General features: G+C 37.8%; 1 protein-coding gene across 2 annotated transcripts in view; it reads right to left on the bottom strand.

Moving 5' to 3' along the window:
• The window catches only part of FAR2 (fatty acyl-CoA reductase 2), a 185,825-nt gene that overhangs the window by 98,436 nt on the left and 61,305 nt on the right, over window positions 1-26,084 (bottom strand). The window lies entirely within an intron of this gene.

Below are 26,084 nucleotides of genomic sequence, written 5' to 3'. Positions count from 1 at the left end.
AGGCCACCCTTGACTCTCTTTTTTTCACACTCAATTTCCATTCCTTTGGCAAATCCCATCAGTTCTACCTTCAAAGTATATCCAACCACATCTCTGATCACATCTCGCCATCTCTGCTTGTACCAAACTGGTCCAAACAATTATTGTAAAAGCCTGTAAGTGCTTCTCGCTGCCCTCACCTTTGCAGCACTGTCTATTTTTCATATGTCAGACCCAGTGGTCCACTTCTTTGCTAGAACTCTCCAAGGGTTGCCTGGCTTACATGCAAGGCACTGGACCATTTGGCCCCATGACCTGTCTGATTGCATTTCCTATCACTGCTCCTTTTGCCCCTCCCATCACAACACATACTCAGACACAGTGCTGTACATTCCCAGAACATGCCCAGGGATGCTCTACTGCAGCTCTCAGCTCTCACTCCTCCCACTACCCAGAGACCTCCCTCACTCACAGTTGCATGACCTACCTGCTGCCTGAGCTGAAAGGTTGATCCCTATAATACCCACCTCACCTCCACACTCTGGACTCCTGTTCAGCTCATCCTTTCCATTTCTTCACAGCACTTAACACCACCTGACATAGTTTATGTCATCTCTCTCTAGTCATCTGTGTATAGTTTATCTGTCATCTGTTTATTCAGATGACATTTGTTTATGCCATCTGTTTATTCAGTCATGTTTATAGTATGTTTTTCCTGCAACTAAAACGTAAGCTCTCTGTGGGTAAGGAATTTGTTTTGTTCACTGCTGTATCCTCAGCACCAGCACAGTGCCTGAAGGTGTTGAAAGGCTACAGGAAGAATGAATGCCGTTCCCTTTACCTAGGATGTTCCCCAGCTCTTCTGTGTCTTATCAGCTCCCATTCATCCTTCAGACGTCAGTCTGAGTCACTTCCACAGAGAAGCTTTACCCGACCTTCAATATTCTGTCTAATCTGTCATTTAAACCCTTTCCATATACTCTTTTTTTTGTGACCGCTTACCACAGTTGTAATTTTATGCTTATCTGTATGATACAATTGATTATGATTATTCTCTTACTGGACTTTAAACTCCATGAGGGCAGGAGTTTTGATTCATCTATCTGCTTTTGCTCACCATGGTTTCCTCTGAAAGTAGTGCAGGGCCCAGCATTTGGTAGACAATAAAGATTCCTTGAGTAAATGAATAAATGGAGTGAATTAATAAATAAATGAGTTAATCAAGTAACAAATAGATTTGGTCTTTTTTCAGTTTCTTTTTTTTAAAACAGACCTAAAGCTTACAATTCTTTGAGTTTCTGACACATTCATTTCGCCAACCAATTTATTTTTGTTCCTTAACATCACTTAACATTTCATTTTATTGTCTTTAAATTGAGAGATGAAGTTGTCAGCAGGTAGGTCATGAATTTAAAGCAGGAGTGCTAGAATAATGATTTCCATCTCAGTCACCTGCAGAGCTTGTTTAACAATCAGACTTCCAAGCCTCACGCCTCAGTTTTTCGTAAGGATTTATTTAAAAAGACCAGATAACTTTCAGGAGACTCATACCTTATCTTACGTTGTCTCTTTATCCTTAGAAGAATTAAAAGGAGACCATAACTCTGAAATATATCAATTATCAAACAACAGGTGAACTGCAAATTGAAGCTCAGCTTGCCATACTCAGCGGGAAGACGGGCTTTAGAATACACGCTTTCTTGCATTAAAATGCTTTTAAAAACAACCGTTGTTGACCTAACTGCAAAGAATGTCAAGACTGAGTAACTACGGGAAGAACATTGCTGGGTTTCTGCACATGAAGAAAACGAAAAACAAAAACAACCCCAAACCTTAAGTCTCCATGTTTTCCTTCTGCTCAAGATAAAGACATTTTTGGCTGGGCACGGTGACTCACGCCTGTAATCCCAGCACTTTGGGAGGATTGAGGCCAGCGGATCACTTGAGGTCAGGAGTTCGAGACCAGCCTGGCTAACATGGCGAAACCTTTTCTCTACTAAAAACACAAAAATTAGTCAGGCATGGTGGTGGGTGCCTGTGGTCCCAGCTACTCAGGAGTATGAGGTGGGAGAATGGCTTGAACCCAGGAGGCAGACACTGCAGTGAGCCGAGACTGCGCCACTGTACTACAACCTGGCTGATAGAGCCAGACTCGACTGTAAAAACAAACAAACAAAGAAACAAAAAAGACATGCTTTCCTGAATTTCACCTAATATACAGAAGGTCAGCAAGGGACACCTGTACTTCAGAGATGATTAAGATCTGCCAGAATATGATGACAACACATTTGAATGAATCATTACAAAAATAATCAATCTTATGACAAGTTTTCTAAATGAAGTTTTAAAAATAATAAAATACCTAAAAATAATAACTTGTTTAAAATTTAAATCTTTAAAGTGACTTTAATTGTAAGAGAGAGAGTATCATTTTCCAGATGAAAAAACAGAGGTATTACCCCAATATTATAAAATAAAAAATCCTGACTTATTCGTTATTGTTGTTGTTCATTTGTTTCATTTGTAAACAAAGCAACCAACATCAAAGGCTGCAATGCAGGACTATTAGAACATTTTGCTGAGGAGAAGGAAAATTGATTAATAAAGATAACGAAGTTTGAAGAATCTACTTCTTAAAAGGAGAAAAATGGAAGCCAATTTTTTTTTGGACCTTAGCAAAGTATACCAATGAAATGTGCAGTTTTTGGTAATTATTTTGGTTCTAGCGTTAAGTCTAAAACAAGGAAGGCTTTAACTACCCTAAGAAACTAAAGGCAATAAAAACATTCTTAGGAGAAAAAGTTTTTCCTGCAGTCAAGAGAATGCTGCTTTTACAGACATTTTCTTGTCTCCTATTTCAGTATTCTTGAAAAATTGATTGATTAATAAGGCAATTCTGTGTAGATAAAACTGCCTGGAAACAATCAGTTGTTATATTCCTGTGTACAGGGAAAAATGACAAAAAGGATAATGCAGGAAACCTTGGGGCAAGTACTGTAAATTACAGAGTATCTGGTCGATGGTGAAGCAATTACGAAAGAAAAGGGACCTACTTCTTCCTCATAACTGAAATCACCCATTCATTGTTATTAACCCTAAGAAAGATGAAAGGGAGAAATGCCTGTTGTTAGGAGTCAAAGAGATAATAACAAACCATTGAATCAGGAATGGGGATGAACCATTATTTATTTAGATTGACAATGTTTTGTTTCAGATATGTTGATTGTAATGTTTCTATTTTCTCTCATTTAAATTCCTTCTTACAATGTTCTAATAACTTCTTTTAAAATTGCTAATCAAAATGCCTTAAATAAAATGTTTTACCAGCTCTCAGCACCAAAGGAGTCAAATCTGGTGACAAACACCAGAATCATAAATATAACAATTATAGGAACATAAGGTGCCCTGCAGAAAACGGAGCAACTCCACACTCTAAGAAATCTCTCATTTTTCCCAAAGATAGAAAAAATAATCCCCTTAAAAAGGGGGAGAGTGACATTTGTTTTACATTTTATTTTCTAATCCCATTACTTTTTAAAAGAACTAAGTAAAGTAAGTCTTCGAAAAGTATGATATTCCACCTTCTTCCTTCTCATTGTGTTTTATATAATGCTCCACCAGGTGATGCTTACCATCTTACAAATGGCTCTACATTTTGCTCTGAAAGACTTCAGTGGTGAATTCTTTTTGTGTAATACTATTACACAAAAAAAGTTTAATACGTTGGTAAACATTGTGTAATACCAATTCTTTTTGCGTAATACCATTACACAAAAAAAAACATGCTTAGAGGAATTTAGAGACACATAAGCTCCAAACCAGAATGGGACTAGGACTAAAATGATTTCAAGATAGAATGAAAAAAGTACAAAAATTAAGTATCTAAACTCTCTGATAAGATGGGCAGAAGGTTATAAAATATATGACCACCCCACAAGACTCAATCAAATGGATTAGAATTTCATTTTGGAAGCAATTCACCATCATAAAAAAAGTTGGTATTTCTTATAGTTTGAAAGAAACTCTTATAATTTACCTTTTTTTTCTCCCCAGAGCAAATCTGCATGTGAATTTTTGCTGTTCAACTGCTTAGAGGTACTTTATCAACAAAGATCTTGTCCCAGCGCTTTGTGAGCCTTCACTATTAAACGAAAAGTACAAGAGTTTAAATCTGAAGACAATTCTCACATCCTATGTTATTAATAAATAAAGCAAGAACATAGGCTGGGCCATAGGTGTGAAGAAGAAAGCCTTCTAATTCTCCTTGCTCACAATTTTTTCACTCTGAGTTAAATACAATCATAAACTAAACTATATAATAAAACTGGAATGATATCTAACTTTTCAGTGCAAATATCATCCAACAAAATACGTAAGAATCACTAGCATTTATTGAGCACTTACTATGTTGCAGACAATGTCCCACACATCATGCAATTATGTTCTCATATAATCTTTACGATAACTCCATGAGGTAACATACGAAAATGCTCAGGGCAGAGAGCTTAAGTAATTTGTGCAAGTCTGATTGCTATCTGATTGCTGGGAGAAACAGCAAGAACTGTCACCCAGGATCTTTATCTCCAGAGATATGTAGTCTCCTTTCCTGTGTGAAACTAGTAAGATATTTCTGGCTGAGTATTATCTAGGGTAAAGAGCGTGCACTTTCACCTTCACACGTATGTTATTTCCAAACCATAGTACTTTGTTTGGAAATAAGGAAAGCTGCAGTCATTTTTGAAATTGAAAAAAGGTGAGGCTTTGTGAAGGTGCATTAATGTGATAAGCAAAACTGTGGCAGCTCCAGTGGAGAGAGAAAATCATTCCCTTCATTAACCTTTGCTGCTTGTTTATTTTGGAATTTCCACATAATCACTTGCCCCATTGTCTTAGGGCAGCCCGAAAAGCTAGGATTCTGTATGAGTTCTGATCCTTCCTGGAGATGTACTCTGACTAGAAATAGTATTGCGGAGCTTTTTCCAGAGCACCTTCATCCAAGTTTCCCATTGGAAAAAAATATGCGAATTTTTTAGAGCATTATGTAATTGGTACTGTCTTGCAACTGTAAGCTTTGATCAACGACAACAACAACAAAAATATAGTAATAGTAACAACAATAGCTAACACTTTTTGTGCCAGGCCTTCTGCTAGTGGCTTCACATGTATTATCCCATTTAACCTTTACAATAATCTTAAAAGGCAGACCTCATTATTACAGATAAGACAACTGAGGCTCAACGAAGTTAAACAAATTGTCTCAACATTCTTTATTTACAAAGTTAACTAACTGCTTTTCATATTATTTATTTATTTATTGAGACGAGGTCTCACTCTGCCACCCAGATTGGAGTACAGTGGCACCATTACAGCTCACTGGAGCCTCAACCTCCCAGGCTCAAGTGATCCTCCCACCTCAGTCTCCCAAGTAGCTTGGACTATGGGAGTGCACCACCACACCTGGCTAATTCTTTTACTTTTTGCAGAGACAGCATCTTGCTATGTTGCCAAGACTGGTCTCGAACTCGTGGCCTCAAGCGAACTCATGGCCCCAAGCAATCCACCTGTCTTGGCCTCCTAAAGTGTTAGGATTACAGGTCTGAGTCACCACACTCGGCTCTAATTACTTGTGAATTCGTGTTATTTTTATATCCCTTCGCCTCAAAGAAGGACACAAGGCAATTAATATTCACTTGGGAACTCTTCAGCTATTCCATATAATCATACATATTTCATATTATTGCAGTAATTCCATTTGCAATTTAAATACACTATTATCTTTTTAAAACATTACATATGTCTAGTAAGTCACTGCTTTGGTATGTATAGAATTTGAACATGTCCCATAGAGAAGCCAGAGCAAGCAAAAGAAACAGGTAAAATGTTTATGGAATGAAGGCCCTGTTCCAATTCTCCCACACCCAGCAGAATAGAACCACCGGCCTTCTGAGTACTTCGAAGTTGATTAATGAAAAACAAAACGCAAAAATCTATAGTCAGGCACAAGCTAGAATGTATAATCTCTGCTGTAAGTACGAAAATTAAGTTTTGTGTTTTAATTGATTTTCCTAGGCAAATTCAATAAAATGATCAAATGCAATCAAAGTATCATATTCTTCCCTGGAGCTCTCAAGTTCCCTGCTACTTTAATCTATGTTTGAATCCTATATGAAAACCCTTAGACTATAAATATGTACTAGGTGTGCCAAAGTGACACTTGGTGACACATAAACTTACTGCAGAATTGAATTTCAGAGGCTAGAAGCAACTATCTTCCTCTATTCATCCTTCCAACCCCCTCAAACTCAAAAAGTTCGGCATTTCATTTCATGCAGTCATAGCGAACTTTGTCAGTTTTTCTTCACTCAAATGCTTAAATAACTTGCAACAATTATTTGGCTTGAACTTCACAGCACAAGGTGAACCAAGTACTTATTTTTAACCAATGTAGAACATTGCAGATTTCGTTATTCTACTTCACAGAAAATTAGTCATCGATTTCCTAGGATAAATGAGTTCTGCTGAGCTATGGTGCAGACCAAGGAAAAGTGTAAATGAGGTAAAAAGACCAGTCTCTCACCCTAAGATTCATTCAGTTTGTCACTCCTATGAATAACGTTAGCAATAGCTGAGACTGCATTTGTTGCTTGGTTTTCTCTTACCTTTTTTTTGGTCTAATTTCTCTGGCTTCAGGTTTCTCTATGACCAGAAGGTAGGAATACGAGCTGAGCAGACAATGTAGCAGAAAAATTTAAATTACTTCTAAAGAGCAATGACAGGGGCTCTCACAGTATCCCAAGACCTGTAGCTTTTCAGAAGAACCTTCAGAAGAATGATTAATCACACTATTATATCCCCATGCCTGACGTCCAGCTCACCCCAAGCTGAATTGAAAAGCTCTGTGGGCTGAGCTTACCATGGACAGCTGCAATCATCTTTGTATTGTGAAATGCAAGTAATGCCTTCTAGTCCTAAAATGTTGTCACTGCAGTCCTCAGTATGCCAGAGTTTGAGAAACATAATTTGGTTATCTCTTTGGTGATCAGAAATGGAGTATCGAGTCCTTTTGTTAATTCATTTTATCAGCCATTTATCCAACAACAAAAATTAGTGATGACCTGCTAAACACTGCACTATGTTTTAGAGATGAAAAGTTCTGAAGATGAAGAATATGACACAGTATATGGACTTCCACAAATGAATGTCATCCCACTTCTCCTACCTACCTCCTAGTTTTATATGTTTGCTCAGACAAAGGAAGGAGAAGAGATTTACAGAAGTAGGAATGCACTGTAGTAAACTCATCATCTCAAAAGTTACAGTGCTAGGTTCCAATCACAAACCTGACATATTATAATTGAGTAACTTCAGATAAGCTTTGAAACTGGTATGTGCCTCCATTTCTCTGTCTGTAATCCTGGGATGGTGCTAGTAATAGTACTTTCCTATTGACTGTTAGTAGTACCCCTCCCAATAGACTGTTGGGAGGACTAAAAGGACTAAACTATGTAAATGATTCAGGACAGTACCTAGCAAATATTAAGCACAATATAAACAGTACAAATATTTTCATTACCCTCTGAGTTTAACCAGATTTCCTAGAATTCATTTGGACCAAATTGTCAGTGTGTGTGCAATTCTGCTAGATAATTTTGTTCTTATGAAGACAGCTGGCGTCAGTTACCTATAATATCATTATGAGCAATGATGGAGCTTATTTTCCAGGTCTAGAAAAAAACTTGTGAAGTATATATAGCATTCTAAATTGGTCCTTATTAGAGGGTGAATTCAAATTTGAAAGATTAAGAAAGACAAAGACTTCCTCTCTGACCCAATTTTAGTCAGGCTCCTCTTCTGAACTAAGCCTTGACATTGACCTCCTGAGTCCCGCTTTAGCGAAGCATCCTATTAAGCCAGTTTATTGAGAATTCTCCTCACTCTTGATATCTAGAGTGATATCAAGGTGTCCCATGAAGAATCCAGATGAAGAAAAAGAAACAGGTAAAATATCACTTTAGATATCAAGAGTGAGGAGAATTCCTCTCCTTCCACCCCGTTCCTTGATACCTTAAGCAAGTTTCTCTTAGTAACTCTCCATCTTCTCTCCTACTCTAAATCCCCACTTGTCCCTATTTGTATTTGGAGTTGAATTCACTCTCTCTCCCCTAGTGCAATAGTTTTGACCCCTATTGCAATAGTCTTGAATAAAGTCTTTCCTGACATTGAAAAAATGTGTTTGAATAATTTCTCTTTAACAATCAAAACAATGAAATATCACTATGATTGAAACATGAGTAAGTCTCTACATAAGGCAATGGGGACAAGTTCAAATAAACTGGAAGAGTATGTAATACTCAGAGACAGATTTTCTTACAACAGCGAGTGATGAATGTGAAGAGTGGTCAATCATAAAAGAAAATTTGGGCCAGTCACAGTGGCTTATGCCTGTAATCCTAGCACTTTGGGAGGCCGAGGCAGGCGGATCACTTGAGGTCAAGAGTTCGAAACCAGCCTGCCCAACATGGTGAAACCCATCTCTACTAAAAATACAAAAAATTAGCGGGGCGTGGTAGGGGGCACCTGTAATCCCAGCTACTTGGGAGGCTAAGATGAGACAACTGCTTGGACCCAGGAGGCGGAGGTTGCAGTGAGCCAAGATCATGCCACTGCACTCCAGTCTGGGCGACAGAGTGAGACTCCGTCTTGAAAAAAAAGCAAGTTTGGAAAATTTGAAGCAATTCTCTGAGCAGCATCTGTAATTGCATTTCCCATCAAAAATAAAAGGTTTAAAGTCAACTCAGGATGACCCTAAAGCAAGCTCATTTTCTAAAATTGGTGGTAATAATAATGATATGTCATTATTAGGCATATAACATCATGTCTGGCTGCAGGATTAAATTGGGGGAGCAAACTGGCTTTGAGATAGACCATTTAGCAGGAAATAAAGTGTCTAAAATAATTTGGCAAACTGAAAAGACAAAAAAGAAATCGAATAGATGGGATATTTAAAGTAGTTAAATTTCATTCAGTTTGAATATGTATGTACTAGAAGAAGGAATTAATAGTTATGATATTTGCATTTTCCAATTGAAAACAATCCTTTAGTTTTCCGAATATATCAGTCAGATTCCAGAAACCCTAACTGGGAGACAGGGAAGAGGTTATGTTACAGTAGGTAGCTAGTCAGGTATGAGCAGGGCAGAAGGTTCCCCGCCCCCACCAGGAATGTCAGGCAACCATCAGATGATGGTCAGATGGTTATTACACTTCCTCTAAAATAATAATTGGATGTAGTCGGAGTCAGGGAAAGGCAGTCTCCCAATAGGTAGAAAAACCTGAAACTGGTGATTAGCTTCCAGATAAGATCTCTGGAGTTGGGCGAGTGGGCTCGAGCATGCGCAGTAAGAGGCAAAGTGGCAGAGTTCACTGGTATATAACCTCAGAGGAACACGCCGCTGGTAAGGGAGTGTTACCAGTTTCTGGAGTTGTACGCGTGCTCACTTCATGCCTCAAGTGAGCATGCGCACAAATCCAGTAAACACACTGCGCTGTGGCCCCTCCCAAGCGCTGGCAGCGCAATGTGGATAGGCACAGGCTGCCCCAAGGGAAGAATCAGCGAGAGGGGACCCAAGACCCCAGAAGTATGTCAACATGGAAAACCCTAAGTCGAAGGTCAAACCATGCACTTGATCTCTCACGTCGGCTGCTTGACCTTCTTCCAAGTGTACTTCTTTTGGTTCCTGTTCTAAAGCTTTTTAAACAAAGGTTCACTCTTGCCTCGGTCTCTCACTCTGCCTTGGTCGAATTCTTTCTTCTGAGGAGCCAAGAATTGAGCTTGCTACAGAATCGTATAGATATCCCACTGGTAACATACTTTGGTGCCGTGTGACTGGGATGTTACACTGCTAACAATGAGAGAAAATGTTGATGAATGGAGGAAAAAATGGGCATTTACACTAAATATCATAAATAATTTTTTGTCATTTACTTTTTAAATAGGTAAGCACCATATTTTCTTGAAGTATAAATAGTAAAAAGGCCTTGATTTTAAAGCTCAAATTGAAGATTTCTGCATACTCATCCATTAAATTAATAGAGAAATGTAGCAAGTCATTTAAGAGCACAAATTCCACCTCTCTTAAGGATTACTGCAAATTAAAGTCTTTCCTATATGCTCAAAGACATTAACCCATAGGATTCGTATACCTTTTGATTTATGGAAAGAAACTAGTCTAAGTCTTGCACTGTACTCCGAGAAAGAGCTTTGAGTGGGTGATGCTCTAAATCTATATCTGACATTCATCATCAGGGAAAATGTAACCAAGAAAGGGTCTGCATGGAGGAAGTAAAAGAGGTCTTAACGAAAAATTGACAAAGCCAGAGTCCCTTAAAAATTCACCGTGAACGTCAAAGCAAAGCCCTGGGTTCTAGTGCCAGCTCTGTTTCTAATCAGTACCGTGACTACCGCCAGGACTCGACTGGATCATTTGTAATGTGCAGGGATGATAATATCTAAGTACCCTACTAGCTCTAAAATTGCTGGATTTGTAATGGGCAATGAAATACAAAATAAAATCATTGATTTTAAGAACTATAATAAAAGATTGGCTTCAAAACACTTCAGATTCTGGGTTTCTAAATCTGGCTTGAATGCTTCTCTTTTTCATTCAATTTTTCAACCCCAAAAAGGAAAAGGAAAATTTTCTTTATTTGAGTTATAGAAAACGCTATAACTTTTAGGATAAAGGAAAACGATGCTATCACTTTCCTCCTTTGGGGGTCTTCTGGAAATGAAAGAGCTGCTGTCTGTATCACAGATATGGGCACTGGCAGAATGACTTAATATGTATGTAACCAAGCCAGTTTCCGTTTTTAAGGATTTAAACATATCTAAATTTCAATTGTTCCTTCTTTTTTCTTGTCCACTCAGAGTTAAAACACATTTACTATAAATTATTATCAGCAGGTTTTCTCATATCCATGATGCAGATTCCCCAGGTACTTGTCTAGGTGCTGATGTACAGCAGCGAATGAAACAAAGTCCCTGTTCTCATGGAGCGTGTCCTCTGTCAGACCTGTCCTGCTTTAATAATATTGAAAGTTCCTGTTTGTGTAAACGTATGAGGAAAATAAATACCACCTATGTTATGTTATGATATTGTTCCATTTGCTTCAGGTATTCTTTTCCCCAAGAGAGATATAGCAATTTACGATCCCGGCAGCAGAGTAGGTTTTTTTTTTTTTTTTTTTTTTTATGTATTGAACATTAGTGTTTACTGTGAGCCAGGCTGTTTGATCCTCATATAAATAAACCCTGTGAGACAGGTAATAATAGTACCCATCTGGGGTATAGATTTCTAACGTGGGCTGGGCACAGTGGCTCATGCTTTGTAATCCCAGCACTTTGGGAGGCTAAGGTGGATCACTTAAGCCCAGGAGTTCGAGACCAGCCTGGGCAACATGGTGAAACCCTGTCTCTACCAAAAATGCAAAAATTAGCCAGGCGTGGTGGCATGTGCTTGTAGTCCCAGGTACTCAAGAGGCTGAGGAAAGAGGATTGCTTGACCCCAGGCAGAGGTTGCAGTGAGTTGAGATGGCACCACTGCACTCCAGCCTGGGCGACAGAGCAAGACCCTGTCTCTAAATAAATAAATAAATAAATAAATAAATTAAAAAAATTCTCACATGGAAGGTTTCTATTTTCAGCATTTAAAATATATCATTCCATTACCTTCTAATTTTCATGGTTTCTAAGAAGTTAGCCATTATGCTCACTGTGCTTTTTCTAAATATAACTTTTTCCCCTTCTAGCTGATTTTAAGATTTTTCTCTGTGTTTTTGTTTTACAGTCATTTTCTAAGCTTTATTTTCTTTGTGTTCATCCCACCTGGCATAACCTAAGATTTTTTACCATGTGAGTTCACATTTACAAATCAATTTGGTAAAACTCTTAGTGATTCTTTTCAAATATTTCTTCTGCCCTATTCTTTTTCCTCTCTTTCTGGAACTTCGATTACACATATATTTGACTATTTGAGATTGTCCATATGCTTTTTCATTTCCTGTTGAGTTTTAGCTTTCATTCCTTTCTTTTCTCCTTGCTTCAGTTGGGATCATTTCTATTAATATGACTTCGAGTTCACAGATTCTTTTCCTCTTCTGTGAATATTATATAATCAAGTCCACCTTAATTTTGGATATTTATCATTCAGTTCTACAGTATCATTTTCTTTATTATTTATTCTTCCTCCTCCTCCTCCTCCTCCTCCTCTTCTTTATCTTCTTCTTCAGGATTCCATTTCTTTTTTGGAATTCTACATTTCTTAGTTCATTTTATGTTTCTTTTCCATTAATTTCTTTAACATGTTTGCAATAGTTATTTTAAAGAACTTGCCTGTGAATTCCAACATTTGTGTCCTCTATGTGCTATTTCTATTGACTAGTTTTTTTCTCTTGACTGTGGGTCACAGTTTCCTGTCATAATTATTTATTTTATGCTGGAACCTTGTATTTTAAAAAGCCATAAAAAGGGGAGTAAATACAGTTTTCTCCAGAGAGCCATACTGTTTCCTCTGTTAGACAGCTAGGGAGAGTTTAATTACTTCAATCCAATCAGGAACTGAGTTGGGTTGAAGCTGAATTTAAATTTTGGTAAGTTCCAGCTCACATCTGGTTTTGCATATCTTTAGGATGAGATGTGACCTGTGTGTATTACAGTCTTTTTCTTCTAGCTTGACTTTCGATGTTAAGCACCATGATTTAATGGAAATCTCTCTCTGCCTTTCTAACCCTACCTCCAACTTCCTCTACTGCTTCTTCTGGGAACTTAGCAAAAGTCCCATGGGGACAATCAGCAGCTAGGAAGAATCAGCTCTATGTTTTGGGTTCCGTTTTTACTGTTGCAATCTGTCATGCCAGCTAAGATTCCTAGTTAATGTAATACTTGTTTCTCTTTTCTTCAGAAAGGTCTCAAGCCAGATTCTCCACTTTCCCATGCCCAGACTGAGCAGATGCCTCCAGGAAAGTGACCTCTAGCATTCACCCATCTAGAAAGGACTTCTCTACATTTTCATTCCTTTAGACCATTTTTATTTGTAGTTTTTTGAAATTTTTAAAAAAGTGTATGATAATGTACCTATTTTTCCTACATTCTAGTCAGAATCCTACATTTTAACCATGTGCCTGGTAGGGGTAAGTTACACTAAACAGCCAAAATATTTTTTAAATGTGTCATTTTCTTTTAGTCTTTAAATGCCAGCGATTGGAGAGCCTTGCCTTGTGATGGATAGTTCTGGTGTTGTGTTATTGTTATTTGTTTAGTTTCTTTGGCAAAGTACTGTGAATATCTGAGTGCATATCTACCATTGTACACCAAAGTGCTTTGTGGCCCTTTTGATAAAATCTAGTTTCTCCTACATGGCATGAAAAGTTTAATAATTTGACATTATGGAAGCAAAAATGCTGGACTTATATTTTGGTATATTTTTGGAAGTCTAAAATATTGAAATGCCTGAAATTAACTCAAAATGCTATATGTTCTGGGCTGTCAGAAGGAAAAATAAAACTCCTGAAAAGACTAACAGCAGCCTTTTTGTTTCAGCTGTTTCTTATTAGCTGCAGGTTGTTATGATGTGAAGGCATAAAGTGCAGGTGATGGGGTTAGGAGATTTGAAATTGGTGGGAGCTTACCGATGGGGTTAGGAGACCTATAATCGGTGGGAGCTTACATGTAAAATTTTGTAAAAGTTTCCCTTTCTGAATCAGGCTTAAAATGACATAGATCCTTATCTCATTGCAGCATCTGCTGTGCACATGACAGCAATAAGAGATTCCCAGAGTCAAGGAACCCAAGATCCCCGATCCCCATCAACTCCATGAACTGTGTGTGACCAAAGCCCTAAAGGGCAACAACCAAAGGGTAGGAAATTCTTGGTAACATAAAAACATAACAATATTGGGCAGTATCATTGAAGATACCAGTGAAACAGAGCAGTCATTGGGTGGAATGTTGTAAATAAGACTGCTGAAGGACAGGGCTTTCTAAAAAGGCTTTCCTGAAGAAAATTACCATGGAGGAGCCTGGAGGTTGATAGTGTCAGATGAGAACTGTTTCTACATTAATTAATTTAAGGTAGCTCCTAACACTCTGGAAATTGTCACAGTCCCGTGAGGTTTCAGAGACCAGCTGAAGATCTGGGTAATATCTTGCTTAATCAGAAGGGCAAGGGATTCAGTTAGGGAGTAAGTTTACTTTAGCCTGTGGTACAGTTTGGGGCCCCACAACTCAGCCCAGAGAGCTGAGGTAGAGTTATCTTGACCATGAGGATGCAGAAGGGTGAACCCTAGGAGGAAGAGAAGGATTAATAGGGCCGTGGCTATATATTTAAAACTCTCCTTGTAGCTCAAACTCCAAGAGAGTAAGGGAAATCATTCTTATTCTCTTTTTAAAACAATTTGTGCATGTCACATATTCATTCCATTTAATGACTTTTTGTTTACATATTGATATATTAATTTTATTTATAAACTATAACCACAGTGTGTCTAAGCTAGGCCTTGGTGACAGTGGAAACAAAATAGAATTTGTGGTTTGTATTCTAAAATATTTAATGATTATTACCTCAAAGTTAAAGATTTTGTTAATATGAAGCCATTACAAACATCCTCAAAGTTAAGACACTGAATTTACCTAAAAGTACACATTGATAACACATTTGATTTTTTCCTAACGTCTAAATTACTGTTTCCAAGAAAGTGAGATTTTTCTTTCTTTAACAGATACGTTTCTTAATTATTTGATCAGTTTCCATGTCAAAAATAATGTACAAATGAAAGAGGCCTGTGACTATGGGAGCTTAACCAAAACTACAGACCAAACATAACATCAATATACAGCTTAAGCTCATTCACTCATCTTCCTACAAACATTTCTACGTCTTTTATTTTTCTTTCCCTTTTTTTGTTTCTACCTCTTTGTTGGACACACAAAAGTATGAGGTTTCTTGTTTTCTTAATTTAATAAAGCTTTATGTACTGTGGTCTTCATATTTAGCTTGGAAGGATGTATCTATTTTTATTAATGAAATAAAAACTCCTCATTATACGTCAAGATCCTACATGAGCTGTCTCTCATTATATATCCATTTCTCTTCCATGACTACACTCTAGGTCCTTTAATAATTTTTCTGATTCTTGAACATGCCATACTCATTTCCGCCTCAGAGATTTTGCCTTCGCTCTTCTTTGAATGTTATACTCTTGCACTAGATCTTAGCATGACTGCTTCTTTTATTACATTCAGATCTCACTTTACAATTTCAATTTCTCAAGAGTGACTTTCTTTAGCCACCCACTAATCTAATTCTGTCTTTCCCTGTCATCGTCAGTCATATCACCTATGTTCACGTTCTTTATTTTTTTTAATTGCTATTATTATTAGTTTATTTTCAGATGGAGTTGTGCTCTGTCGCCCAGGCTGGAATGCAATGGTGCAATCTTGGCTCACTGCAACTTCCACCTCCCTGGTTCAAGACATTCTCCTGCCTCAGCCTCCTGAGTAGCTGGGATTACAGGCACCCACCCCCATGCCTAGCTAATTTTTGTATTTTTAGTAGAGACGGGTTTTACTGTGTTGGTCAGTCTGGTCTCGAACTCCTGACCTCAGGTGATTCACCCACCTGAGCCTCCCAAAGTGCTAGGATTACAGGCATGAGCCACCGTGCCTGGTCCCATGTTCATGTTCTTATTCATGTTCATGTTCTTGTGTTCTAGGTTCATGTTCTCATTTATTTATTTGCTAAACCATCTTTCCCTAAATAATGTAAGTTCCATGAGGGCAAAAACATCATTACTTCTGTTTCACCAGCAATTAGAACACTTTCTGGCACATGATAGGCAACAAACATGAAGAAATGAGTGAAAAATTTTTTTCCTCTCATTTAGAGTGTGTAATGTGCTCCTAGTAAGGGCTACTTTATATGCCTGAAGTCTGGTTAGGAAAAATATTGCATCAACATTTAATCAGCAAGTGGTATTCTCAAGTACCATGCATAAAATCACCAAGCAAATCAGAAGAGCAATATTCTCTCAGTATTACTAGAATAAGCCTCTTGAAAGCTAAAAGCTTCTTGAAAGACAGGTTGACAAATTTAATGAAAATTGATGACTTACATGAAGAAATGTGCTTAAATTTGCAAGCGTGCTCAAATGTGACGGCATTTCTGAAGGCAAAATAAGAAACTTTGGGGTGTGGATTTGGGGTAACTCTGGAGCGGAACTTCGGATTATATTTATTATTACTCCAAAGCTCTCTGGTGTTTTCTTATACAAATTATTGGTTCTAATCAGGCTCCTTCTATTAACTGCCATAAAGTTTGCCACCTTGGGGTTGAATGGAGCTGGGTAATTCATTTGAAGGGAAGTTTACTTAAAGGAGGTCAAAGCCTGAAGGATGGAGATGGTTTAGGTTGACTGCAGCACACATTTTGTAGAAGGCAACAAAGGGGATAGGGTAAGAAGAATAAGTTGGAAACCAATTACTGATAGACTTAATCTTTTTTTTCTTCTTCTTCTTCTTCTTCTTCTTTTTTTTTTTTTTTTTTTTTTGAGACAGAGTCTTCTGTCACCCAGGCTGCAGTGCAGTGGCACGATCTCAGCTCACTGCAACTTCTGCCTCCCGGATTCAAGGATTCTCCTGTCTCAGCGTCCCAAGTAGCTGGGATTACAGGTGTGCACCACTACAGTCGACTAATTTTTGTATTTTTAGTAGAGACAGGGTTTCGCCATGTTGACCAGCCTGGTCTTGAATTCCTGGCCTCAGGCGATCTACCTGCCTCGGCCTCCCAAAGTGCTGGAATGACAGGCGTGAGCCACTGCGTCCGACTGATAGACTTAATTTCATTGTACTCGTATATGGCAGGGGCCTTTATGATTCAGTGCTCATATGTGTCCTCATTTTGTGTTTCTATTAATGTTCTATGGCCTCTGTAGTTTCCGCAGTGAATTGGTGTAGGTTTTACCCATAGTAATTTTATTCCAGTAAGGGCTGTTATTAGAATCCTACTCATCTTTTGCTTGTTGCTACAATAAAACACATGCTAAGGGATCTGAACTTTGTCACTTTGAAGGAGGAAACAGTGAGACACCAAATGCTTCTGAGTAGGAGACTTACAAGGCAGAGATATTCTGTAGGGATACATTTGACGGAATATACACTATATATGGGAAGGGAGTTTGAAGGAGGAAAGACCAATTATTATGCTATTGTAATTTTTAGATAAGAGACAACAAAACCTATCCTGTGACTGTTAGTGGAATGAAGAAGGGATGAATGACACTACAAAGGAAAAACGATAATAATTATTTATCTAGCCCTTATTTTGTGCAAGTTACTCAGCTAAGTATTTTACACGTTGTTTTGTTTGATATAAGCCCATGATGTTAAGAAACATGCCCAAAGGCATTCAACTATTAATAGTAGGACAATTCAAACCCAAGTTTGGCTCCTGCAAAAACAATTCTGCTATCCGTGAGACTATAGCAACTGGTTATAATTCTGAAGAAAGAAGAAGTAGTTAAAAAGAAGTTTAGGTGATAAAACTTGGTGATGCCATTTTATGGGGAAAAAGGATGAATACCATTTGGATATCCCAAGTTTGCAGTATTGGCTTGGAATGTAGGAGGGCAATTTCAGGAGATGGTGGAAACTCAGGTCTGGGGACCTGGCAAGAATGCAGGGCTGGGCACAAATTTCGGGGTCATCTGTATATGGAATAGAATATAAATTATGGGTAATTTTGCCAAGTGACAGGAAAAGAAGACATAAGAAAAGGAGATAAAAGATAGCATTCTGAGTTATCCTAAGTATAGAAGATTTAAAACAGGACAGAGTAGAGCAGTTAGAGCAGTAAAAATTAAACCAAGGATGGAGGTCACAGTCATGGAATGGAACTACCAGGAGAGTTAGTGGTTAGGGGTAAATGGAATAGAATAGTCAGCAAGAATAAAGACCTGAAATGGGTCACTAGATTTAGCAATTATTTTTTTCTAAAAGAACACACTCATTTTAATTTTAAGGCAGAGGTAGAAGTAGAAGCCAGATTTTTAAGTATTTGCTTTAAGTTGTCTCAGGATTAGATTCATATACTTTTATTGGTAGTAGCTTGATGAATATGTATTTATTCTCAATAAATAGGATAAAATATTTCTGAACATACTTTGAGAATTTCTGTCTTTTATTTATTTATTTGTTTATTTATTTATTTTTTGAGACAGAGTCTCGCTCTGTTGCCCAGGCTGGACTGCAGTGGTGTAATCTCAGCTCACTGCAACCTCCGCCTCCCGGGTTCAAGAGATTCTCCTGCCTTAGCCCCCCAAGTAGCTGGAACTACAGGCATGCGCACTATGCCCAGTTAATTTTTGTATTTTTAGTAGAGATGGGGTTTCGCCATGTTGGCCATGCTGGTCTTGAACTTCTGCCCTCAGGTGATCCACGTGCTTCGGCCTTCCAAAGTGCTTGGATTACAAGTGGGAACCACCATGCCTGTCCTACACTAACTACTATATTTTTGTTTTTATTTTAGAGACAGGATCTCTCTCTGTCACCCAGGCTGGAGTGCAGTGGCATGATCATAGCTCACGGCAACCTCGAACTCCTGGGCTCAACTGATCCTCCCACCCCAGCCTCCCGAGCAGCTAAGGCATGTGTCACCACACCTGGCCTCTAACTACTATTTTTTTTTAAGTGGTCAACCAAAATATCACTAATACAAACAGACAATATGCCAACCATAGATTTGTATGTAAAATATATTTTCAACACAGATCAAGTGAAGTCTTGTTGATAGTTCTCTAGTTTTCTGTTATAGTCAGGGACAACTTCTCAGAGCGTGGAAAGATAGTTCTGGAAAGGACTGAAATGGCAGGTAAAGCATATCTTTGATACTCACTCTCCTTTCTTGGTACCCACTCTTTTTTTTCCAGGATTATACTTCTAAGGTTCCCCTCACTTTTTTCCTTCTTTCTCCACCTCCCAGAATATGTGGAGGCTGGCCCCATGCTCAATAATTTTCCATTTTCCTTAATGAAAGTTTGTCCTTGTTCATCATTGCATTGCTTATAACAGGGGGAAAAACTAGAAATGAATGTATGATAGTAGGAATTAAAGAAATTTTAGTTTACCCATGTAATGAAATACTATGAGGGTAACAAAAAAGGGTAAGATATAATCAGTACTAATAAAAAATTATCAATATATTAAGTAAAAAATATGGGTGAATTCTATTCTGGTTCATAAGATAAAAGGATACTTACGGAAGTAATAGAACAGAATATTTAAAATTAGATTTCCCTGCAAATAAAATAAGGTTACAAGTACCATGTTAAACAGTTTCAGGCAGGGAGTTCCATATCGTGCCCAAATATACAACGACTTAAGTGATGTGCTGTAGTAAGGGGCTACCAAATGGCTATATGTGGCTCACGGTTCATTTCTGTCTTTTGAGTGATTTATAGAGTATGTTATGTCCCAACACAAACTTTGGTTTTCCATTAGTAGACTTTAAAGAATTATGTTAGCATCATTCTGTCACCCAAAAAATTTAGTAGGTCTTCTAGCAAAGACAAAATGGGAACCCCTTGAATCTGTGTTCATTATTATCATATGTACTGTATTCTTGATTGATTAATTTGGTTTGATTATATGCTACCAAAACAAAACCTTCTGGACCATCTGCTTTCGTCTGGTTTCAGAATTTTTGATTGGCATTTAAATGGAAAATTGAAGATGTATTCATGTTTCATTTTAAAAAAAGAAGCTAACATAAAACATTTCCTCATTAAAATGACTATAATTAAATTAACTTGATAGTAAAACAACTAATAAGAGAGTCAAAGAATGTCAAATTGGGAATCCAAGAGATTAAATATATTTCTTATGAAAAACCACTCATCTACAAAAATGTCAGTAATTTTTTTTTTTTTTGGCATATAGAGTGTTTTTGTCTCCATCAAGATGCTGCCAAAGCACTTGTCCTTTAAGTCATATAGCACTTTATAAATAAACTCTATTAGTCCTCTAATACCCCTGTTACTCAAGGGGAAGAAAGTATTTTCTTTGTTTTATATATAGAAAATCTAGCACAAAAGATCAACTCAATTATTTTGGGAGACTGAATAATTCATTGGGAAAATGGAAATAGAATGCAGCTCACACTCTTTCCTCCTTTACATGAAGTTATAGTTTTAGGTTGTTTTAACACACACACATTTTTATATATTGGTATATATGTGTGTGTATATATATGGCAGAAAACTGTTCTCATAAATCACTATGTTATTATTACAACTACTAACAAAAGACTAAATATAGCTTTTTCTTATTAGTGCCAAAATCCAACTGATGTAGTCGTCTGTAAATATGTATACACACATGCATACATAATCTACTAAGCTCACACACACACTACATATTATATTAGCCCGATTTTACAAATGGAGAAAGCAGAGATTTTTTAAACACTTATCTGGAATACAGAGCAAGTTTTAGTTGAAGAATAGGTATAAACCAAGTCTTAAAATGGCGACTTTCCTCAGTACCGTTTGAATGTGGGGTAAAAGTAATCTATAGACACAAGGAAGATCATTGCTTTCTGGAAGTGTGTGATAACCGTAGGATTATCAAAAGCCAAACAAAGTGAAAATCCAGAAGTGATTAATACTTTAGTCTCTGTGTGTGTGTATACATTCACTCACTCATATGATGACTTTTCAGCTCCTATTATGTGTCAGGCATCTTATGCTATTTGATGATCAAACCAGAGCTTATCCTTATGCAGCTTATATAGTGAGAGAAACAACTAAGGAATTGTAACTAATTTTAGTGCAATATTACTGAATAATGTGACATCCCCCAAAGATAATATAATCTTAAATTTCACTTGTTGAAGGATAGTATCTCAAATAACAGTATATTTAATTTAATTCTATTCTAAACTACACTATTGTGACTATAACCAAGATTTGGATGTTCCACTCGAAAACAGATGTTGTAAACTGGAACACACTTACCAAAACCGATCATAGTGCTTAACAAACTCAAAACTGTAAGGTGGGTGCACTAAAACCGCAGAATTCACCACTAAAGAACTCATCCCTGTAACCCAAAACCACCTGTATCCCCAAAGCTACTGAAAAAAAACCGTATGGCATAAGGGTAATAGTTGAAAGAACTCAAAGGCTAGTTTAAGCAACCAATAACTTCGGAATGATGTGATAGCTGTGCAAATATTGAAAGGACTGAGACATATGAAAAGGGAATTCAATTTGCTCTTTTTTGCTTTAAGAAATTGAACTATAATAAATAGGTGAAAGCTATAGATAGATACAGTTTAGTTTAATATAAGAAATGTTTTAATAATCAGAGCTACTAAAGATGAGTGGGTTGCCTCAAAAATTAACATATATATCCAAGCAGAGACTAAAAACCCACTTTGCTAATAATACATTACCAAAAATACTGAAGTATCCAATGGAAGCCTGAGCTAGGTGACCTTGTTATTTCTTCCAAATATGAGAGTCTACTAATTTATGATGCAAGTTAAAACAATTTTGGGATTACACTGATTTTTTTTTAAATCTTTTCAAAGTGTTTGATTTTATCAGAAAGTTTACTTTCTTGATGATCTCAACATTGATGTTCAGGGAAAGATTTTAAGTTTGCTCTATTCCTGTGATAGTTTACATTATCTTGTTGTATCATTGCTTTATTACTCACTGTATTGGTTTTCAAATCTGCTATAACAAAGTAGCACAAACAGTGGCTTATTGTCTCAGATACTTCTTGTCTCACAATTTTGGATGCCAGAAGTCTGAAATCAACATGTTGGCATAGCCATGATCCCTCTGAAGACACTAGGGAAGGATTTGTTCCAGGCCTCTCTCTCCTAGCTTCTGGTATTTTATTGGCTCATGACAGCAAAACTTCATTATTCACATGGTTTTCTCCGTGTGTGTGTGTGTGTGTGTGTGTGTGTGTCTGTGTCCAAATTTTTCATTTTTATATTTTTATACCATTTTTATACCATTTTTCATTTTTATACCAGTCATACTAGATTAGGAGTCCACTCTGCTTTAGGATGACCTTGGCTTAAGTAATTATACCTGTGACAACAGTTATTTTCAAATAAAGTCACATTCTGAGCTATTGGGATTAAGACTTCATCATATGAATTTTGGTAGAACATGATGCCACTCACATACCACCATCTTTTTCAATCTATTTTTTCTACAGCTATGATTTTTCTACAGCTGTGAAGTTACAGGGTAGTTGATTCTCTCGTAATTCACCATTGCAGCTCAGTAACTTGAAGGGTCGGTTGCTCACTTATGATGACACAACTAGTGCAATAGGAGCAGAAAACCTGCATTCTGACCCTGAGCCAACCAGTTACTAGACATGCACTTAATTTTTCTGAATATAGTTTTCTAAACTTGTAGATATACTGAAATTGCTAGGATACACTTATGTGACATTATGATCAGTCAAATATAACAATGTATATGCATTTCATAAATGTAAAGCACTCTGTAAAAGTCTTAGAGGTTAGGAGGAGCTTATCTGTCTTTCTGACAGATAATTTAAGGATTATTTAAGAACACTCACAAAATATTCAAGATATTCTTCTTTTTCTTTTTGAGATGGAGTCTCGCTCCATTGCCCAGGCCAGAGTGCAGTGGCATGATCGCTGGTCACTACAACCTCTGCCTCCCAGGTTCAAGCAATTCTCCTGCCTCAGCCTCCCAAATAGCTGAGATTATAGGTATGAGCCACCGCACCTGGCCCACAAGATATACTTAAGAAGAAGAATGGAACTCAGCAGAAGCCAGACTAAAAATCAGTCCCATGGAGACCAGTTTCATGAAAACCTACATATGGCTAATACACACACACACACACACACACACACACACAATATAGGCATGAAAGTAGTCAATGACTCTCCCACTTACAAGAATGATATAGTTTTTTGGGGTTTTTTTTTGAGACGGAGTCTTGCTCTGTCACCCCCAGTGCAGCTGTATGATCTTGGCTCACTGCAACCTCCGCCTCCCGGATTCAAGCAATTCTCCTGCCTCCAGAGTAGCTGGAACTACAGACCCACACCACCACGCCTGGCTAATTTTTGTATTTTTAGTAGAGACGGGGTTTCACCATATTGGCCGAGCTAGTCTCAAACTTCTGACCTCATGATCTGCCCACCTTGGCCTCTCAAAATGCTGGAATTACAGGCGTGAGTCCAGCCAATACAATTTTACAAGAGTTAAAAAAAAATCAGATTTGGAATGGCCAGCTTAGTCCTCTGCCAACTGGTATCACAATGAATATGTAACAGAAAGCCTAAGTCGTGGTGGAAGATTCAGCTATTCTTACTGCCAGAATCTCTACTGTTTTTATTTACATAAATATATTTTTACATACAATAAGGGCAAACCACTGGCAACTGAAGATATGGCTGGCCACTTATGGCATAGCTCTACCTGACAACATGCACCTCTGGTGTGTGGTGGCACAAAGAATTTGGGCTTCAAATCAGTCTTGAAACAGACACTTGCAAGCTCCTCACTTTGGATAATACTTTTGAGTTTCTGTTACCTTGATTAGAGTATCTTACAGAAAACATTGGTAAACTGTCTAGCTTGTGATAATAATTGCTTTTTTTTCAAAATAGAATTAATTTAACTAATTAACTGAATAATAAATATTTGATTAATTTATTTGTTTTGAGAGAGGGTCTCACTCTGTCACCCAGGCTGGAGTACAGTGGCGCGATCCTAGCTCACTGTAGCATTGACTTCCGGGGCTCAACTGATCTTCCCACCTCAGCCTCCAAGTAGCTGGGACTACAGGTGCATGCCACCACACCCGGTTAATTTTTTTATTTTTATAGAGACAGAGGTCTTCTTATATTGCCCAGGCTGGTCTTGAACTCCTGTGCTCAAGCAATCTTCCTGCCTCAGCTTCCCAAAGTGCTAGAATTACAGGTGTGGGTCACTGTACCCAGCCTAATAATAATTGTTATGATGCTGATGAGATGAAGTGAGAAAAGCATAAGAAACCATAAGAAATTAAATGAATTGCCAAAGCCACAAAATTAGTGTATGCGAATGAGTATTGTGGGGCAGGGCTGAAATTAAAATCAGCTCATCTGTTTTTTAGTTCACTATTCTTTCTTTTACACATTCTTTTATTCTTTCTTTTACACACACACACACACACACACACACACACAGAGCAGACATCCTTCTTTGTAGCAGAAAAGAGTGGACATATTCTTAAAAACTAGTGGCAAGGAAGCAAGCCCACAATATTCATTTCTACACAGCCAGACTAGCAAACCCATCTTCTAGTTTTCCACCAGCAGAACTGGAATTTCAAGGGCAGCAGTAACTTCTTCCCAGAGTCAGAGGCAGTGAAATCACCACTCTCACTACTGACCTAAGCTGACCTTTGTAAACTATTAAATGCTGTGTGTCCTAAAGGAAGACATCACTTTCTGAGATGAACAGGTTCAGTTCTAGAAGACTTGGAGCCCAAGATAGTCCAACCTCAAAATCAATACATCCATGATTGACCTGATGCATCTTATCTAAGGGAAGAAAGAAGATAGTGAGAGAAGACTTTAAGCATAGGAATACACTTGTAAAATCAAAAGCATTTCTAAAAGCAATAACTGCTGAAAACACCGACGCCAGGGGACAGCATTTTGTTATTCATTAAAGTATATGATCTCTCACTTTCCTTTTTAGCTGGAAACATTATATGACCCTTGGACTCTTCCAGTGAAATTCCCCGTGGATCTTCTTATTGCTTTTCCTATGTAGTACTTTTCATTTTTTTTAAAGATTAGTTCAGGTCTGAATTACCTCCTACCTGAATTTCTGCAATAGCCTCTGAGCCTGTCTTCTGGCTTGCCTCGTTCACCCTTCTGAGTAGTCTGTGTGTCTTCATCAGACTAATCCACCTAAAGCAGTTTGCTTTCCTCACATTAGCTTCCATTTTGCCACACCGAGGTTGCATTTTGCCATTGGAACATTCTCCCATGATTTTGCTCATTTTCCCCGCACTACTAAGAAATAAAATCCTACTCATTAGTCCAATCCTAGGTTTCAGATAAACACTCCAGTGCACACAATGATTTCCTTTTCAGAATGTGTCCTGCAGCTGTTGTAAACATCTCACTTTAGCATTCATTTACTCTCTAATTGGCTCATATTTTATAATTTTGTTTCCAGAGCTGGACTGGCCAACAGGCGGACATTTTTTTTTTCTTCTCTCTGGCACTCAGCTCAAGACCAGAGTTTTAATAAACACTTCCTGATACCTGAATAATGCAGAATTACACTTCTTAGAAAGCCAACCACAGTAAACCTTTCAGTAAAATCTGATGATAGAAATACAAATGATGAATAAACAATATAACAATTGTGATCGTTACATCGCTGCACGCCACACCTTGTTAAGCAAGGTTACACAGTAAAATTGAGAGGGAACATTTTCTGCCTCTTGGCCTCCTCTTTCAATGGACCAAGTAGTAGGACTGCAGTTCCCACCTCACCACAGTCTGGGCTGCAGACTGCCCTGTCTAGTCTGTGCCTGTTCAGTGATGCTGAGTGGGAGAGAGGGTAGGAACTGGAACATTCTGTGGAGGTCACCAGGAGTGCCATGGTCTTTAAACTTCAGTACAGAGGGAGAAGGGCAGCAGGAGGATTTCTGTTGCTTTTAGAACGTAGTTTTTCTGCAGAGATGCTGCAATCACGCTCAAAGCTCTTGCCCAGCGAGGATATGCTGAGCGTCTACTCAGTTGTGAAGCAACACACTTCTTTTAATACTAAAACACAAACTGACTTGAAATCGTATTTTATATAGGTATTTAAAACATATTTCGTAGGAATGGGGATCCCGGTCTATTGACCAGTCTGGTCTTGAGCTTCTGGACCCAAGTGATCCTCCCATCCTGTCCTCCCAAAGTGCTGGGACCACAGGTGTGAGCCACCGTGCCTGACCTAAATAAGTCTTACTATATGAATAAGCAGAGACTTACAGTTAATGT

Source organism: Macaca mulatta, chromosome 11 (assembly GCF_049350105.2).
Source record: "Macaca mulatta isolate MMU2019108-1 chromosome 11, T2T-MMU8v2.0, whole genome shotgun sequence".
Lineage (NCBI taxonomy): Eukaryota > Metazoa > Chordata > Mammalia > Primates > Cercopithecidae > Macaca > Macaca mulatta.
This window is presented reverse-complemented; position numbering and strand designations above follow the sequence as displayed.